The sequence below is a fragment of the Neomonachus schauinslandi genome, chromosome 4 (genome assembly GCF_002201575.2).
Source record: "Neomonachus schauinslandi chromosome 4, ASM220157v2, whole genome shotgun sequence".
Classification (NCBI taxonomy): domain Eukaryota; kingdom Metazoa; phylum Chordata; class Mammalia; order Carnivora; family Phocidae; genus Neomonachus; species Neomonachus schauinslandi.
Window position 1 is genome coordinate 185,268,989 of NC_058406.1, and position 8,164 is coordinate 185,277,152.

Genomic DNA, 8,164 nt, shown 5'->3' on the forward strand with positions numbered 1-8,164 from the left:
GTGTGGGGAGCGTGTGGCGAGTGTGTGCGCTGCCATTGCTCCGCAGGAACAACAGGGCTCCCCCGGACACCAGCCCTCGTCCGACATGCAGACGTTGACAGTTCCCGTGTGGGCAGCGGTGCTTTTCTGTGTCCCCATCTCTTCCAGACCGGTGACCTCGCTTGCACGTCGCCCCCCAGATGGGTCTTCCCGTGGTTTTGTAGCTGCCTGCTTCCACTTCCAGCTCTACCACCTTGGACGTGGCCAGGAGGGTGCCTTCTGTGCCTCACTGTCCTTATGTGAAGCGCAGAGGCAGAGACGGTGCTGACACCAGGAATGCAGAGGCGCTCACGTGCGCAGAGCGAGCAGTGCGCACATGCAAGAGGGGAGCTGACGGCTCAGCGCTAGGACGCGGGGCTGGGGGCCCGGACGCGAGCTCCGGGAGCGAATGCTCTGCTCTTTCTTGCACGTGGGGCAGAAGCATGCCGCCCGGCGCTCGGCTCAGAAAGAAGGGGCGTCCCTGCGAGCGCAAGTGGGGCCCTAACCCCAGGAGGTGTGTCTTCCGCTCGGGGCGGTGGACTGGTGTGCCTGATTCTCTGGGAGGCCAGCATTAACTGGGACGAGGAAAGAGCCAAGCCCCAGTGAGAACACAACGCCCTGGACTGCATCTGCCAGGGGAATCCAGAAGGGCGTGCTGGAGGAGGTGTCCCACGAACTGCTCTTCGTGCCAATTAGGATTTCTGTCACTAGGCGTACCAGTTCACTGTGCGAACCACAGTGGCTTAACCAGAGGGGGTTATCTTTCTGACGACATGAGGAGCCTGGACGAGCTAGCCCGGGGCTGGAGCAGCCACCTGGGAAGGCGGTCACAGAAGAGGCTCCTTCTAGCTCCCTGCTTTAGCATCCTGAGAGGGCGGCTCCATCTCTAGGCTTTGGGTTTGCAGACCAGGAAGGAAGAAAGGGAGCGTGAAAGTCAGAAAGCAAAAAGTCAGCGGAGTCAGCACTTCCCACTGGGAACCCGGCAGACTCCTGGGGCACCAGGGCTCTCCGAGTAGGGCAGAGCGGAGGGAGGCTGCGCAGGGGGCCCTGAGTGGGCCGAGTGGGCAGCACGGCCGAGGCTGGGTGAGGGGAAGGTGAGCCTGGCAGCCGGGACGCTGGTGAGGGGGCTCCTCGGAGAGGGCAGGTCAGAAGCACACACGAAATGCCGATCCTCTTCTCAGAATGCGCCCCCGGGGGGAGGGCCCAGGAGCCGGGTAAGCTGGGGGCCAGGCCGGCGGGCCTGGGCCAAAGCTGCCTGCTTCCACTTCCAGCTCTACCACCTTGGACGTGGCCAGGAGGGTGCCTTCTGTGCCTCACTGTCCTTATGTGAAGCGCAGAGGCAGAGACGGTGCTGACACCAGGAATGCAGAGGCGCTCACGTGCGCAGAGCGAGCAGTGCGCACATGCTGAACAAATACTAGCCGCCACCCAGGAGACACGGACGCAAAGGCCCTGTTTTCCGCAGACAGCCTAGCCACGGTTGCCCGTAAAGGCGCTGTCCGGTCTGCTCCCCCCCGGGGCTCGTGTGCGTGCTGTCCGCCCAGACACACGCTTGCATGTCCGCCCACCTGCATGTTGGCCGGGTGAGCCACTGAGAGTCTGAGCAGACATGGCAGCCAAATGGGTACAAGGGTGCAGGTGGTGATAGTGGCCACCGGCCCCAGCCGGGAGCTCAGGGGAGACCTCCCGATACGGTGACGTCCGCACTTAGGGAAGGCCACGCAGTCCTTGCCACCAGTGTCTCACAGTCTGTCCCGTCAGGGACACAGGCTTGTGTCACCTTGTGCTGTCCACTTCTGCTTCCAACTGGGAAGGGGCAGCTTGTATCAAAAGAACCCTCCTGCAGAAAACAACTACGAGGGCTGGAAACATGACAAAATAAAACCAATCTGAGAGCTTTGTGGAGGATTGGAAGCCACGTAGAATTGGGGTGCCCGATGCTTAGTGAGGGAGGAACACGCGGAAGCCAGTGGGACCTCCCACGGTCCCCTCTGGCTTAGGGGTGATGGTCATGGTGTGACACATAGAGGCTGAACACGGAGCCCCTGCAGCTTTTGCAGGCTCGCAGTGATTGGGACTCGAGGTTACCAAGGCAGCGGAGGCTGGAAGAGCTCTGAGAAAAGCAAACCAGAGGCAGGGGAACCTGGCATTCTGTGCAGCTATTGCTCTCAAAGTCTTTGCTGAATCTGGAGTGGCTCAGAGGTGAGAGGTCAAGAAGCCAACAAAAAGTGGCTGCTAAGAGGCCAAGATGATAAGCTCAACTGTTGGCAATCTCAAGATGCTGGGGGAGAAGAAAATCAGAGTTCAGAGCCATTCAAGGATGATGGGCCTTAGTAAACACTCCCAGTTTTCAGCGAAGACCCCTACAAGGTATGCTCTGGATTAAGGGAAATCTGAGAGAGACCAGTCCTCACAGCGCCTGAATCCAGTCTTACTTTCTCTCAAGTCCGGAGTGGTACCAAGTGACCTTGCTCTATTCTTACTGCCAGCAGGAGAAAATCAAACCCTCTCTGGAGGCTGGTCAAATCCTCCAGAGCCTCTGTGACTTTCCAAACACGGAGTCTGACATTTAATGCAAAAGTGACTAGGCATATCATCAGACAGAGCCAATGAAAGAAAACCAAAACCAAGCCAAACCCAAATGAAATACCCAGGCAATAGAAACAAACCCACAGGTGATGCAAATATTGGATTTGAAAATGTAATGAAAATGTTGATATATAGCTTTCAAGATGGAGAATTTCAAAAAATGAGAACTTATACAAAAGTAGAAGCTATAGTACTAAAACGTATAATAACTAAAACTAATGATTCCATTGATGGTTTAACAGCAGGCTAGATACAGCAGAAAAGAGGATTTGTGAGCTAGAATTTAGGTTTGTAGGAAATGTTCAGACAGAAGCATGGGAAAAGAGATGGAATGGGAAAATACAGAAAAGAGCATTAGAGAGATATGAGGCATGGTGGAAAAATTTAACAGTCCTAGAAGGAAAGCAGAGGATAAGCCAGGAGCAATACTTGAGATATAATAGCTGAGCATTTCCAAATTGGCAAAAGACATCAAGCCACAGATTCAAGAAATTCTAAGAATCCCAATCAAGAAGAATAAAAAGAAGATCACACCTGGGCACATCATTACCAAACCAGCAAAAAAACAAAGTCAAAGAGAAACTCTTAAAAGGAGCTAGCGAAAAAGACACAATTACTTTAAATGGCGTGAGAACAGAACAAAGATGGCTTCTCAAAGAACATGATGGAAGCCAGAGACAATATTCAAAGAGAGGAACGGAAAACTATGGAAAGCCTCTAATTTCATAGTAAGCTAAATATACTTCAAAAATGAACATGAAACAAAGATGTTTTCAGATCAACAAAAGCTGTCAGTAATCGCTGGCTGACCCGCGCTAAAAGAAACACTGGAGGTAGTTCATCAGATAGGAGAAAAATTATTCTAGATGAAGGTAGTAATGTAGGAATAGAGTGCCAGAATAAGCAAATAAGTAAATACAACTAAATACCTATTGACAGTTTAAAATAATAGTAATTTTATGGGGTTTAAAACACATGTAGAATAAAAATAAAAACAGTGCAAAAGTCAGGATGGGGTTTATGGAGTTAAAATATAAGGTCCTTCTATTGTCTAGGAAGTGACAAGTGAAAAAAATTATAGTAAACTCTAAAAAGGCAAGGATGCATGTTGTAATTCCTAGAGTAACTATTAAAAGATAAATGATTGAATACATAATTAACACCCTATAAGAAGGAAAAGGAAATAGTTGAGATATTGGAACAATCAAGTCAAAAGGCAAGAAAAGAGAACAAGAGAACAAAGAACAGGTGGGGTAAATAGAAAATAAATAGTAATATGGTAAATTTAAACTCAAATAGATCAGTAATTGCACTAAATGTAAATGGACTAAATACTCCAATGAAAAGAATGATTGCCAGATTGTATTGAAAAAAACAACCCAACTATATGCTTCTTTTAAGAGACACATTGTAAATTTAAAGACACAAGAAGATTGAAAGTAAAAGGATGGAAAAAATATGGCATTCAAACAAATAACATACAGAAAAAAAGAAAGGAAAAAAAGAAGGAAAGAAGGTGGTGCAGTTAAACTAATATCAGATAGAAAACTGAGCAGTCTTCATTATGTTATCAATATTGGCCTTAGGAGTTAAAAAGGGACATTCCAAAATAATAAAAGGGTCATTCCAAGAGTAAGCTATGAAATCCTAAGTTTGCACTCACCTGATAACATAGTCTCAAAAGATATAAAGCAAAAATTGGCAACCTAATGGATTAAGGACTATCGTATAGGACAGGGGGAGCCAGCAACTAATGGCTGCTAGAAAGTTAGCAGGGGCTTCACTGAGGAGGAGACCTTTAAGCTGGGTCTTCAGGCATGAGTAGGTGTTTTCTAGGTGGAAATGACAGCAGGAATAATAACAATTGCTAGATCCTCGTTTCTTTACCTACCCCATTTCACTCAACTCTTACAACAACCCTGTGATTCAGGCTCCATTAGATCCCAAGCAGAAAGATAAGGACACTGAGGCCAAAAGAGCTCCAGTAATCTGACTAAGATGATGAAGCAAACGATCGATGAATCCAGGATTTGGACTCCTATCTGTTTGCTCCCAAAGCTGGAGTGCTTTGCCTCTAGGCTGCCCTGTCTCATATGCAGAAGCATCATGTTTGTTTGTTTCAGTCTCTTGTTTGACTTGTGTCTGAAGTATTTATTTGAGGAAGACAAGTAATTGAGCATCCTTGATTGTAATGTTCCCAATCCTAAAAATATACCTATATTTGTATATAGATATTGCCGATTGTAGATATAGACACAGATGTAGATAAATAGGTGTATATATAGATATATATAACAAGAATTCTGCCAATGAGAACTTACAAATCAGGAATAGGTGGCTTGAACTGAAGTCTTCGACTTGAGGAGAGCAGTGCAGCCCAGCCCAGCCCAGCCCAGCCCAAAATACTGGTGTGCTTACTGCCACTAGTGGCAGTGTATAATAATTACAGGAACAGTGTAAGAGGAAAGGGTTTACAGAAAGCAGTGACTGGAAACCTCAAGTTATAAGGGACGGAAAACATGGGACCCTGGCATCAAGTTGTTCAATAAATATTTGTCGAACAAATAGATCATTGCCAAGCTGTTCTGTCAGCTGCTTTTGATTCACAGTCTCCATGATTTCCTTTTCCCCTCATTTAGAAAGTAAAATTGATTTAGAAATTAAAGAGAAATATAATAGCAGTCATCCCTGGCTTCGGTACTCAGTTTCCAGAATGAATTCTGGTTAATGATCTTAATGCTTTCTTACCATCTTACTTTTTAAGAAAAAAAGTCACATTAAAACAAAATAGAAGTGATACCTGCTCACTATAAAGAATTCACAACATGCTAAAAATCCCCAAGATGGAAGTGAGAAACCTGCCCCAGTCCCACCAGCCAGAAATAACCGTTGGCATTAGGTGAACATCATTTTGGGTGATTTACATGCAAGTACACAAACAGAAGGATGGATGAGGGTCAGATGGGTAGAAAGACTTTTATAAAACCCAAAGAATCATATATTGGGTACTATTTTATTTAATTTTACTTGAATTTAACAAAAGAAAAAGAAAGGGAAGCTAATGGAATTGCTGGGTTCATATACATAGTTCTTTTATACAAGAGATAAATATCTCTCCAAGTTTAAGAGAAGAAACTGCGGGGACATTAAAAGGTTGACATCATTACGATTTTTTGCAAAGACATATTATCATTTTTGTTGTATAGTCTGACCTCTTGCTGTGAAACATGAGTTCATTGGCCCAAAAGCATTGGCTAGAGCATGCGGTTTTGAGTATATGGAAGTCCTTTCATGCCAGCTGGTAAATATTGGCTGCTGGACTCTGTCCACAGAGGTCTGCATCCCGGCTACCCTGATCCACCACCAGGAGCAGTCTCAACCCCATCTCCTCAGGATCCAGGGCAACAGGGCAAAGGGGACTCTGGACCCTTCCCCAGGACTGCCTTCAACACCCCATTTCAAGCAGAGCAGCTCAGTTTTTATCCGTTGTATATACTGGGCACCCACACAAGGCGTTGCTGGCAAGATGTATTCAGCATCCAAGGGGATTGAACACCGCTGCTCAGGGTCAGTCCTCAGAGCCTTGCAGCTTTACCATCCCAAGCCTCAGAGAATAGAAACCTTTCTGCCTAAGCACGCCTAGCTCATGAAGCAGTCAGAGAACACGTCTGCAACCTGGGTGTAATTCCCTTGCATCCTGATTGGCAGCAGACATGGTCCTTTGCGTGGAAACTCCCCATGATCCTGCTCCAAATAGGGTGAGGCAGAAGGTGTGGAGCCCAGGAGCACCTGCAGGCGGCGGGAAGGGAGTGAGCTTGCTCAGGCTCGGCTCCGCACCTGGCCCTACCCATGCCCAGGTTCTCATGCTGAAGATCTTCCCCCATCCTGTGAGAGGTGCTTTCTCTCGCCACCTCTCACCGCTGCTTACCGGTGAGGACTCTAAGGCTTGGGGGAGCACGTGCTTGCCTGAGAACCCCCTGTCCCCTCCAGGTACAGCCTAGATGTGAACTCAGGTCTGTCTCATGCCAAAGTCTTTGCTCTTTCGGCGCCACCTCCGAGGACACCCCATCCTGTGTGGAGAGGGAAGGGAGGTCAGGAGCTGCCCCAGGAAGGGGCTGGGAGTGGGAGCTCAGAGGATACTTTCATGCTCCCTTTTGGAGACAAAGCTCCTGAAGCATGACTTGGCACCTTTGTGTCCCCGAGCGCAGCAGGGCCAGGCACTGGAAGCCTCGGAGCACATGAGTAAAGGGGCTTTGGGGAGCATGAGCCCCCAGCCCATGCTAACAGATAGCAGAGGTGGTCTTGGAGTCAGAGGGACCTGGGTTGGAGGCCCAGCTCTGCCCCTTATCCCTGTGGCCTCAGGCAGATCACTGTCCTCCCAGAGGGATTTGTCCTCCTTGTCCTCACTGTCCGCACCTTATCTTCACCCTGGGTTCAGCCGGACCCTGTCACTCTCACATTTTCAATGACCTCCAGCTGCAGCAGTGGATACCAACCCCGGGAGTCCGTCAGAACCAGCCGGGAACTTTCCAACTGTGGTCTATGGATCAGAATCCAGAACCCAAAGCTGTGCCCTTGGTGAGCAAGTCCAAAGTCATTGGCCCAAAGGAAAATCTGCAAGCCCCTTGCCCAGCATCTAGGCACTTTGTGATTTTGGTTTCCACCGTCATCCAGCCTGATCTCTTGCTAACCCCCAGCCCCGTACCCATACTTCTTTTGCGCTAGACTCCTCCTGGCACCTGGGTCACATCCACATCGGAGCTCACACTCTTCTTGCTGCCTGGAACATCCTCCCCCCTACCCACTTTCCTTCTAACAAAGTCCTACTCACTCTTCAAGACCCCATTCAAAGGTCATCTCCCCTGTGAAGCCCTCCCTAAATGCTCCCACAGCCACGCTTCTACTCCACATTCTTCTTCAGTGATATGGTGGGTATGTGGTCCTGTGCCTGTTTCCCTGTTAGTCTGGCATCGTTCAGGGGGCTTGGACCTGACACAGAGTAGTGAAGGAATGAATGAACAAATTAATAAATGCATGGCCACCTTTGGGTGCAGGGCCTAGCTCGTAGGACATGTTCCCAGGGTGGGGTGATGGCCGGTGGAAGACAGAGTTTCTCGGGCTTTGTCACAACTGCCCAGCAGTGTAGAGGTTTCCAGGGAAGGCAGAGACCTTGAGGTCATTGGATATTCATTTTCTTTTCTTCAACAAATATGTATATAATATATGCTCTTGGTAAAAATTCAGATAATCATGCAATTGTGCAAAGTAAGCCGTTCACACAGCCAGCCCTCCTCCCTACCCACAGAGGCTGAGCCACCTCTGCTGGGGTATTTATTTTCAGTGAATGTTTGGTTTCTCCCCACCCTGGACCTGGGGACCCAGCGTGCAGGGGGCGCCCTCAAGGGGACAGCTCAGGGACCTCTGCCACGTGCCCTCCAGCGGTCAGCCAGCCCCACGATTGAGGGCTTCTGAGCATAACCTGTTCCTGATGGCTGGTGCCGGTCAGTCTGCCTGCAGCCGGCGGTCATGCCTCCCTGACCCTGTCTCTTCATCTCTA